The 11,356-nt window shown below is 48.3% G+C and overlaps 1 long non-coding RNA gene across 1 annotated transcript; it reads right to left on the reverse strand.

Moving 5' to 3' along the window:
* Positions 1-5,192: 5,192 nt before the first annotated feature.
* LOC140711715 (uncharacterized) lies at positions 5,193-10,873 on the reverse strand. The gene is made up of 2 exons (XR_012093009.1): positions 7,783-10,873; positions 5,193-7,698 (listed from the first exon to the last, which is right to left on the reverse strand). It is a non-coding gene; the product is annotated as an uncharacterized lncRNA (long non-coding RNA).
* Positions 10,874-11,356: the final 483 nt, after the last annotated feature.

The following is an 11,356-nucleotide window of genomic DNA, read 5'->3' on the forward strand; positions in this document are numbered from 1 at the left end:
TGAGATGGAGTTTTGCTCTTGTTGCCTTGATTGGAGTGCAATGGCGCGATCTCGGTTCACTGCAGCCTCCGCCTCACCTCCTGGGTTCAAGCGATTCTCTTGCCTCAGCCTCCCAAGTAGCTGAGATTACAGGTGCCCACCACCATGCCTGGCTAATTTTTGTATTTTAGCAGAGACAGGGTTTCACCATGTTGGTCAGGCTGGTCTCGAACTTCTGATCTCAGGTGATTCACCTGCCTCAGCCTCCCAAAGTGCTGATATTACAGGCCTGAGCCACTGCACCTGGCTGAAAAAATTTTAACGTTAAAAAAGTGGAGGCAAACGTTGCATACAGTGAAATGCATAGTCGTAAGTGTACTCTTGGATGCATTTTGACAAACACACACACCCCTGTCTCATTTCCATCACCCCAAGAGTTCTCTCAAGCCTCTTGCGGTCAATCCCCACCTTGCAGAGGCAACTACAATCCTGACCTCAATCCTCATGGATCATTTTTCCCTGTTCTTGAATTTCACACAAATGAAATTATTCAGCACATACTTTTTTTCAGATAATATGTATTTGTTGGATAAACGAATGAAAGGGCAGAGCAATAGCAATTCTAATATGGCAAGAGGTGTTAGGGGGCGGACAGGTGTTGGGGGACACAGAGGCAGATGTTGCTCTGAACCAGGAACCAGCCATGCACCCCCATCCTGGGAGAGACTGGCAAAAGGAAAGCAGGAATCCAGGCCAAGGTAGAGGACCCAGGTGGAACCCAGACACAAGACTTGGGGTATAGAAGTCTCAGCCCCAACCGGAGGGGCTTCAGGCTCCTCCCAGATGTCACTTAAGTTCCAATCCAGCTCTCTCCCTTCTACTCATTCGGGAGGACTTCTTGGAAGAGGTAAGGCTCTCAGAGACCAGAAAGGTAGGTAAAACCCAATGAGGCTAATGCGATGAGGATGAGTCCCTACCCGCCCCCCCCGCCCCCAAGCAGTTTCACCGAGGGAACATTGGCTGTGGAGGAGGAGGCTCAGCAGCCCAGCCTCCCCACATGCTCAGGCTGGCACCCAGCGCCAGGCTGCCCTCTTGGGCTCCATCCGCACGAGCAGCACCACATGAGCCCACATGAGCCTCTCCACCCCGGCACCAGCTTGGCAGAGCTTCCTGGGGCTGAGAGCAGGGAGGTCCAGCCGTCTTCTTTCTCAGAGTCTTTTTCTTGCTCTCGGCAGATCCTGTACCTTCACCTCCCACCAGGCCCTTCTCAGTGGGTAAAGGTAAAATGTGCTGGCGTTCCAGGCCCACGCAGGCTGGCAGTGGGGCAATCATCATGATGAATCACGCTGGCACTGCAGGCACCTGGTCCTTGTTGAGGCGTAACTAATGAATTAGCTTCGCCCCCAGCATGGGGCCTCTCAGCCTTTCCCCGCTTCCCAGGAAGGCAGGAAACTGAGACCTGGGAGTGGGAAGCAGGGGAGGAGAGAAGGCTCTGTCAGCTCCAGGCATGGGTCCCGAACCCTGGCCAGCCCCTCTGCCCACACGCACACTGCAAAAACACCCAAAGTGCAGGTCCCCCAGGCCCCCAGAAACTGCCTCTCTGTTACTAATCATGAGCTATAACTATTAGTGCCCACCCCCAACTCTGTATTTTTAAAGAATTTCTTAAAATACAGGAAAAGTGTGGCGCTGTGAGAAACACCCCCGTGCCCAGTACCCAGCATTGACAATTGTTCACATTTCGTCAAACTTGCTTTAAACCTATTTTCTTTTAAACAAAAGGAAGAAAACAGCACGTGTAATATACAAGTCTCCTTTGTCTCCCCTCCAGTGTCCCCATAGGCACTACCGCCCCCTCCACACCGACCTTGCCGAAGTCCCCTCTGGATTCCCCTCCCTGTCTTGGGGCCAGGACATCCCTGGCTGCTGAATAAGATGATGGGATCTTAGCATCCTAGGTTCTTAAAAAACAAGGATTCAACTCTATTAGAGCCAACTACGAGATGTCAGAGCTGGGAGGGTGCTTAGCTCCTCTGGGAGGTCACAGGCTCTGTTCAATGTCTGCAAGAAGGTAGGGCCCCTTGTTCCAGAAAAATGCGTGGACACAGAGACTCACCCAATGATGTGCGCCATTCCCAGGGGTTCACGGTCTCTTGGGTGTCTAGGCCAACCCCTTCATTTGGCAAAAAACGGAAAGCGATGATGTCCTCACCTCATGGCCCACTCCCCTTACCTGCACCAGCCAGAACTTCAGTTCCTGCCATCTTTCAGGTATTCATTCAATAAACCTTAAGCACCTACCTCTATGCCTAGGCAGGGGGAATTACTATGAATGTGAACATAATAGACAAACCCCCTGCCTTTGTGGAATTTATATTCATGCAAGTGGAGATCATCAACAAAACACGTGTCAGGTCATGATCAGGCTATGGAAGAAATAAAGCAGGGATTAGAAAGGAGGAGGACTGGCTGGGCGCAGTGGCTCATGCCTGTAATTTCAGTACTTTGGGAGGCCAAGGTAGGCAGATCACTTGAAGCAAGGAGTCCAAGACTAACCTGGCCAACATGGTGAAAGTCCATCTCTATTAATAAAAAATTTAAATTAAAATTTAAGTTTTAAAAAAAGAGAGAGGAGGACTAAGAAATGTGTGGGGGGTGGGGAGGGGCTATCATTTAAAACTGAGTGGCTAAGGTCAGGTGCGAAGGCTCACGCCTGTAAGTGAGGCCAAGGTGGGCAGATCACCTGAGGTCAGGAGTTTGAGGCCATCCTGACCAACATGGCGAAACCCTGTCTCTACTAAAAATACAAAAATTAGCCAGAGTGGTGGTGGATGCCTGTAATCCCAGCTACTTAGGAGACTGAGGCAGGAGAATTGCTTGAACCCGGGAGGCAGAGGTTGCAGTGAGCTGAGATCGCACCACTGCACTCCAGCCTGGGCAACAGAGAAAAAAAAAAAAAAAAAAAACACCTGAGTGGCCAGAGGAGGCCTCATTGAGATCACGGCATTGAGCAAAGATGGCAGGGTACACTCTTGGCAGTGGAGATGGTAGTGCCAAGCCCCTGGGGCAAGAATATGCCTGGGCCTTTGGGAGCAGCAAGGAGCCCAGCCCAGGAAGCAAGGGGAAGCACGGTGGTCGAGGACATCAGAGAGAGAAAGAAAGAACGGGGCAGGCCGAGGAGGGCCCGTGTCGCTCACAGGGACTTTGGCTTCGACTCTGGGTGAGAGGTCATGGGGGAATTTTGCACAGAGGATACACATTTTAACATGATCCCTTTGGCTGCAGCTGCAGGATAGGGGTGTGTGCATGTGTGCGTGTGTGTGCGTGTGCATGTGCGTGTGTGCATGTGTGTGTGTTGGGGGAAAGGAGTTTGTGCAACTTTAACCTCTCTCCTCTTGGTTCTCTCCCACAGGGCAATGATAGCTGTCATTTACTGAACACCTACAGGTTGTCAAATGTATTCTTCACAACAGCTCTGCCAGGCAGGTACTATATTCCCCACCACCCTCTGGCTCTACAGATGAAGAAACAGATTAGATTCCGAGACGTTAAATAGTTTGAGTTTCAATGTGGTTAAACAGCCACTGCCAAGCTACAAGGTCACACAGCTGGTAAGGGGCAGAGCCAGGATTCAAACCCAGTCCATCTTATTGCAAAGCCCGGGCTTTGCCTGCTATGTCTCATTGATTCTGTGGGCTGGGAGAAATTAGAGAGACCATGCTGCGTGCTCAAACGCTCACCCCCATCCTGCAAACAGCAAAAATATTTCTAGGGGTTCCCTACTTGGAGATTTTGATGTTGTCAGAGAGGACAAGAGTGGCCACGAGCCATACCACTTCCCCTTTCCCATCCCAGGCCCCAGGGCTCATACCTATGCTTAACTAGGGGGTATCCTGAAATCCTCAGGGCAAACCTAGGAACCCCACATCAGGCCCCAGAAGACAGAACAAAGAGGTCCCCAGGTCCTGGGTCGTCCTAGGCCTGTGATCTGGGCTCAGGGCTTATCTGATAGCAAATTCCAGGCAGTCTCTGGCCCACCATTGGCCTAGAGTCCATCAGTGATAGCCAAACTCACCAGGCTGGCTCAGCCACTGCCAAGTTACTCCTCCCACCCTGCCTAAGAAACCAGAGCCCAGGCATGGCCTGGGGATCATATTTACCTGTAACCCTAGCTCTGTGAGTTACCTGCCTGATCTGTTGAAAGCTGAGAGTCCTCCCAAGTCCCCCTCAGAGACACCAGAGCTGGAGCAACAGAGGCCAAGGGAGTGTGAGGAGGGGGAGAAGCTGACTGGTTCCCAAGGCCACGTTCCAGAATATTGTGGATGGAACTCTGACCACCCCAGTGGGTTCTGTTAGGCCATCACGCCACAAAGTGGACTTGACTGTAGCAGGACGAGCCACAGACAAAACCTCTCAGACACCAAGTTGTAGAAGGAAGGGCTTTATTCAGCTGGGAGCATCGGCAAGCTACTGTCTTAAAATCCGAGCTCCCCGAGTGCACAGTTTCTGTCCCTTTTAAGGGCTCCCAACACTAAAGAGTTCACATGAAAGGGTCGTGACTGATTGAGCAATCTAGGGGGTACGTGACAGGGGTTTTGTGCACCGGTGGTCAGAGTGAAATAGAACAGAGCAGGGAGTTTCACAATGTTCTTCCATACAGTGTCTGGAATCTATGGATAACACTGGTTGCTAAGTCATGAGTTGATCTGTAACTACTAGATTTAGGCCAGGCAGGCCCAGGCCTGGTTTCAGGTCTGGTTTTGGGTCTGGTGCCTGGCACCGGGCTGCCTGCCTTTGGTGTCACTTCCTTGTTTCTTCTTAAAACGGGTACTGAGTATAAAACAATATAAAACAATATGACAGGGTCTCTCTCTCTTCCCTCATTTCCCCCCTTTGAGACTTTCACTCATTTTACTAGTGGGAGCTCTCATTTTTATTTTCACTAGTTACATCTTCCTGTGCAATAGATTGATGGTGATTCATATAATATGCTTATGCTGAAGCATTCTGGTGAACTAAGGTAGCGATGAAGCTTTTTATCATTTGGAGAAGTATAGGTGGCAAACAAGGGAGCAGGAAGCAGTTTCCTATTACTATTACTACTCCTATTATAAGAGGTTTAAATCCTCCTATTGCTGGGAACCAATTTCCAAACATGGCTCCCAGATTAAATCCACGCCGCACTTGCACAGGTACATGTACTAGTTTTGTTATATCTTTAACTATATCCTCAACTACTTGCCCTTGATCATCTACGTGTAGACAACAGTTAGTAAGGTTGAATTTTCCACAAACTCCTCCTTCAGCTGTTAGCAAGTAGTCAAGAGCTAGTCTATTTTGATAGATAGCATTTCTCATCAGAGTCTCTTGCCGGGCAAGAACGGTCAAGGCTTGACCGGTTTTATTAGTAATAATTTCTAAAACAGCTTATAACCGTATGATCCGGTTGAGCATGTAGATGGGGGTCCGATATCCCCACGAACCATCTTCTGCCCAAGTGGCGGGTCCATAGTATTGTACAAGTTTTTCAGGGGGCCATTCATTATCTTTCCAATTACCTATGGCTATGCTTCGTTTTTCGCAGGAAGCATAGTCAGGGAAGCCCAGAAGTTCACCTGTTTTTATGGGCAGTAAGAAGAAAGATGGCTTAATGTGCCAATTACACAGCTACCTGTCCACTGATGAGGCAGCTTAGCGTAGGCTCTATGTCCACACATCCAGTATAACCCGGTGGGGCATCCAGTCCCGGTGGAGTTCTGGGTGGGCCCAAACAGTCTGCAGCTTTGGAAATTTACTGAATGGATTTCTTTCTGTGTAATTGGAACTCCGCCATGTCACTGTTTTTGCGGGTACCATTATACAGCTTTTGCCCAAGACAACTAAGCCGCCCTACAGGATGAGTGGATCCCTTTCCTTCTCTAGCTATGCAATACTGTTCAATAATTGAGGCTTTTAGAACCCAAAAAGTGTCAGGGTGGTTCTTTTGGGCCAGGAATTCATCAGGAACTGGGTCTGTAGGAACTAACTCTCGGGCTTCCCAAGGCCAGTGATCTCCTGTTACAGCTCCTCCACAAACATAACATGAAGTGACTTTTAGAGACTGGGCTACATGTTCGGCTAATTGCAAAAACAAATTTCTAGTTTTTCTAGGAATCTCAGGTACTGGCACATTTAGTTCATCATAGAAAGTCTGAAATACTGGTTCTGGAGAGCATCTTCGAACCTCTCCTTTTATTAGGAGGCTTACGCTAGGATCTAGTCCTTTTCTATCAATGCCTAATGTTACGTATTCTCCTTTATTTTATTTTGGGTCTGAGGAGTTTGTGATGACCAATTCTAAAGGGTTGCAGTTCCCACTCGTGCAGGAGGGGCTGTCTTTTCCTTCCCAGAGCCAAACAGGATTTTTTTTTATCATCTTTCCAAGTAGTCCAAATGACATAAGACCAGTATTGACACATCTCACATAAATATGATTTTTGACAGATATACTTATTTTCTGCTGTGTAACTTTTTTCCCAATCTAGAGACCGCATCCTATTCCTTGCTGATTACTATTAATAGCAGCACAAGTGTCAAATTTTAAGGTTATATGTTTGGAGGACCCCCCCTTTCTTCTGTTCCAGCTATTACTTTACTTATGTCCCTTAGGAAAGGACCAGTCCTTAGTCTTACTTCAAAGACCGTGAGTATGGAAGGTTCAGAAGGGTCATAGCACACATCGGGCTGGTCACTTCCTGGATTACATACTTTGTACTGGGTGTTACTATACAAACAGGTTCCCTTTGGAGTTCCTAGGCATTCATAATAACTATAAAATAAAAAGATTGTCTTAACTTGTCCTACCTCAGTGACCTGAGGTGTGCACTGAAAATAGTCCTCTGTGTGGGAAGAAGCAGTGGAAGCTTTTACCACACAAGTCCATGTTATAAGGAAAATAAGTCCCACGACGATTTTCCTCACGCTTCAGCCGTGCGTAGACCAGTCAGCTTCTGGGTGTGACTGAAGCAGGGCTTGTCGTCTTCCTCAGGGTCACTTTGCAGGGATTGTCCAGGCTTGGTTTGGCCTCCCAGGTCTCAGCGGCTGCAGGCTTCATGTGGCTGTGGTGAATCCAGGCTGGGATTCCTTCTACCTTTACAGCTGTGGGAGTGGTCAGGATAATGGTGTGGGGTCCCCTCCACCGTGGCCGCAAAGGAGCCACGTTTCAGTCCTTGATCCACACATGGTCACCTGGAAAAAAAGGGTGAACTGGGGAGAATAAGCTGACTGGGCACCTCTCATTTACCCAAGTTGAGATTGTCTGGGTAATTTTCCCCAAGGCCTGTAGCTGTCGTTGTAATTCAATTTCACCTAACTCTTTTGGAGTACCCGGAAGTCCTCACAGTATAGGAGGAGGCCTCTGATACAGAATTTCACAGGGGGAGAATCCTGTTTTCTTAGAGGGGATACACCTAATTTTAAACAATACCATAGGAAGGGCTTGTATTCACTTTAATCCTGTCTCCTGACATACTTTCCCTAAACTATGTTTGATAGTTCGATTCATTCACTCCACCTTTCCGGAACTCTGAGGTTGGTAGGCGGCATGTAACTTCCATGTGATTCCTAATACCTTTGCCATCTTTTGTACCAAGTCAGCCACAGACGCCAGCCCATTATCTGAGCTGATTTGTAGAGGCAGTCCAAACCTAGGGATGAGATCTCGAAGAAGCACACAGGTTACTGCACGAGCTTTTTCAGTTCGTGTTGGATAAGCCACCACCCACCCAGAGTAAGTACACACTAGAACCAGTAAATACTCATTACCTCCGCATTTAGGCATCTCTGTGGAGTCCACCTGAAGATCTTCAAAAGGAGCTGCTCCATGGGCTTGTATGCCAGGAGGCACAGAGGGGCCTTGCTTTGCATCATTCTGTCAACAGGTAACGCATCGCTATGCTACTGTTTTAGCAAACGCTGGCAAGTGTGAGATGTAGAAATACCAGCCTAACAGCTTTTCAAGTGATTCTTGGCTTAAATGGGTAGTTGCATGTGCAGCCAGCACGACTGCGGCTCCTAGCAGCTGTGGCACGGCTATTTTTCCATCTGGTAACTTTATCCATCCTTCCTTTATTGTTTGTCCTCCCCCTGCCTCAAGAAAGTCTTTTTCCTCTTTAGAATAAGTAGGCACCAGATCAAGTGTTTGAGGGAGTAGTGGGGCTGTGACTGATGCCCAGTAAGGAATAAATGCTGCTTTTCGTGCCTCTGTGTCTGCTCGGGAGGTTCCTTGGCTCACCGAGGTGGAAACTCGCTGGGGTCCCCTGCAATGCGTGACTGCTACCTTTTGGGGTTTCCACACTGCTTCTAATAGTTGTAGAATTTCTTGTTGATATTTTATGTCCTTTCTTCCAGAATTTAGTAGGCCTTTTTCTTTATATAATGCTCCATGTACTTGAAGGGTTAGAAAGGCATATCAAGAATCAATATAGATGTTTACAGTCTTACCTTCACAGAGTTCCAGAGCCGGAGTTAAAGCAATGGGTTCTGCTTTTTGGGCCGAAGCGCCCTGAGGCAATGGTTTAGCTTCAACAACATCATCCAAGGTTACTACCTTATGTCCGGCACACCTTTCTCCTCACGAGTTGATGAAGCTGCTCCCGTCCACGTATAATTCCCAGTCTATCGATGCCCGTGGCTGGTCTCGAAGATCGAGTCTGCTAGAATAGACTGAGTCCAACACCTCTACACAGGGCTGTGGGACACTGGGAGCAAGGTGGCAGGATTTAAAGTGTTACAGACTTCAATGGTTATGCAGGGGTTTTCACATAACAAGCCTTAGTACTTAGTTAATCTAGCATTTGTTAGCCAATGGTGTCCTGTGGTTCATCAGAGTTACCACCGCATGGGGGGCTTTTATATTTAGGTTTTGTCCAAGGATTAGCTTATCCACTTCTTGTGCTAACAGGGCCGTTGCCGCCAAGGCTTTTAGACATGGAGGCCAGCCTTTAGAAACCCCATCTAGTTGTTTTGAGAGGTAGGCCACTGGTCTTGGCCAGGGCCCCACAGTTTGAGTTAAAACTCCTACCGCCATTTTTTCTCTTTCTGACACATAGAGCGTGAAGGGCTTTGTCAAATCTGGTAGTCCTAGAGCTGGGGCTGACATGTTTTTCTTTTAACTTACAAAAGGCTTGCTGTTGTAGAGGCCCCCATTCAGATGGCTCTTTGTCACCCCCCTTTGTAACCCCGTACAACGGTTTGGCTAGCACCGCAAAGTTTGGAATCTATAATCTGCAAAACCCCACAGCTCCTAAAAATTCCTTTACTTGCCTTCTGGTTTTAGGTTCTGGTAGGCTCCAGATGACCCGCTTTCTTTTTGACCCTAGGCTGCACTCCCCTTTTCGAATAGTGAATCCCAGGTAGCGTACCTGCTGTCTGCAGATCTGAGTTTTCTTCTTGGACACCTTATACCCACAGTCCTCCAGGTGCCGAAGCAGGGCATCCGTCCCTTCTGCACTCCCGAATGCCGTGGAGTGTCCTAGCAGAAGGTCGTCCACGTACTGGAACAAGACGCAGCCTAGGTCTTTAGCAGGGAACTTCTGGAGGTCTCGAGCCAATGCCTCCCTGAAGATGGTGGGGGAATTTTTGAACCCTTGGGGAAGCCGAGACCAAGTGTACTGAGTGGTGACACCTGACCCCAGATTTTCCCACTGAAAGGCAAACAGTTTTTGATTCTCGGGAGCTGGCCTGATGCTAAAGAAGGCATCTTTCAAGTCCAGGCAAGTAAACCAGCCTTTCTCAGCTGGGAGCAATCCTAACAATGTGTAAGGATTAGGAACTGTTGGGTGCAGAGTCACTGTAGCTTGGTTTACCAAGCGTAAGTCCTGTATGGGTCAATAGTCTTTGGTACCTGGTTTGGGGACAGGTAGGAAGGGGGTGTTCCATGGAGACTGGCAATAAACGATAATTCCAAAGGCTTTTAAGAGTCTAAGATAAGTCTGTATTCCTTTAAGGGCTTCCCTGGGAACTGGGTACTACTTTTGTCTAATTGGCTGGGCCCCAGGCTTAACTCCTATAGGTATGGGGGCTTGATTGATTGCCAGCCCCGGAGGATTGTCCTCCGCCCATACCCAAGGCCATCGCTTAGCTAGAGCCAGTTTTATTTCCTGAACTGGCTCTGTTAGAGAAAGTCTCCATTTTTCTTCCCAGGGGACTGTAAGGGCCATGATGACTCCTGTTTCTGGTAACTTTAGCTGTTTTGTAAAGGAAATAGTGGCTCTCAGCTTGCTAAGCAAGTCTCTTCCCAACAAAGGCAAGGGGCAGTCAGGCATATACAGAAATTGATGAGTCACTTTATGTCCTCCCACCAAGTAGGTCCGCGGTAGGCAGAAAGCCTGCTTGGCGGAGACTCCTGTTGCTCTAATTATATCAGTGGTATTTTCAGATAAGGGGGCCACTGGGGTGGTTACTACTGAGTGTTTGGCTCCGTTATTGACCAAAACTTAATGTCCTTGCCCCCTATTGTCATCCTGACCATGGGCTCCTTTGGGGCATTTGAGGCTGGTCCCCTTCAGTCTAGTAGCCCTTTGGCCAGATTGAACAAAGTCCCTTCATCTTTGTCTGAGGTCTTTTGCTCTGCATCACCCTGCTTCTCCTTTAGTTGGGGACATTTATCTTTCCAATGCCCTATTTCTTTACAGTAGGTACATTGGTTACACTGCAGACGTGAGCAATTGGACAAGGCGTTCCTCCCAGAACCCCTTTTTCCCTGCCCTTTCAGGGGGAGTCCTCTAATTGCCGCAGCCAGCAAATCAGCATTTCGCCTGGCCTGGCGTTCGCCCTCCTTACGGCTTTCTTGGCGGCTTGTTGCATCTCTATTTACAAATACTTGATTAGCTACCTCCAGCAACTGCGAGGTATTCATTCCTGCAAATGCAGCCTGTTTTTGCAATGTTCTCCGGGTATCTTCCGAGCTCTGACTAACTAAGGCCACGTTAATCATATGCTGATTTTCAGGACTATCCGGAATGAAAGGAGTGTACGTACGATAGGCCTCACACAGTCTTTTATAGAACTGGGCTGGGCTTTCCTCCTTTCCTTGGATGACTTCAGAAACTTTATTTACATTGGTGGCCTTTTGAGCCCCTTTTTTCAGACCTTCAATTAATGCCTCTCGGTACCGTCTTAGCCTCTCCATATCTGGTCCCTCATTTGGGTCCCATTGAGGGTCCGTTCCTGGCAGCTGAATTCTTACGTATTCCTGCAGATTTTGGTAATCGACTGGGATGTGCTCCTCTAGCCATTTAGTTGCCGCCTGCAGCACCCTTCGCCTTTCATCTGTGTTAAAGAGGTACATGAGTAGGTGGCAATCAGCCTAAGTAGGATTATGAGTCTGGATAATTGT

The sequence above is a fragment of the Chlorocebus sabaeus genome, chromosome 1 (genome assembly GCF_047675955.1).
Source record: "Chlorocebus sabaeus isolate Y175 chromosome 1, mChlSab1.0.hap1, whole genome shotgun sequence".
Classification (NCBI taxonomy): domain Eukaryota; kingdom Metazoa; phylum Chordata; class Mammalia; order Primates; family Cercopithecidae; genus Chlorocebus; species Chlorocebus sabaeus.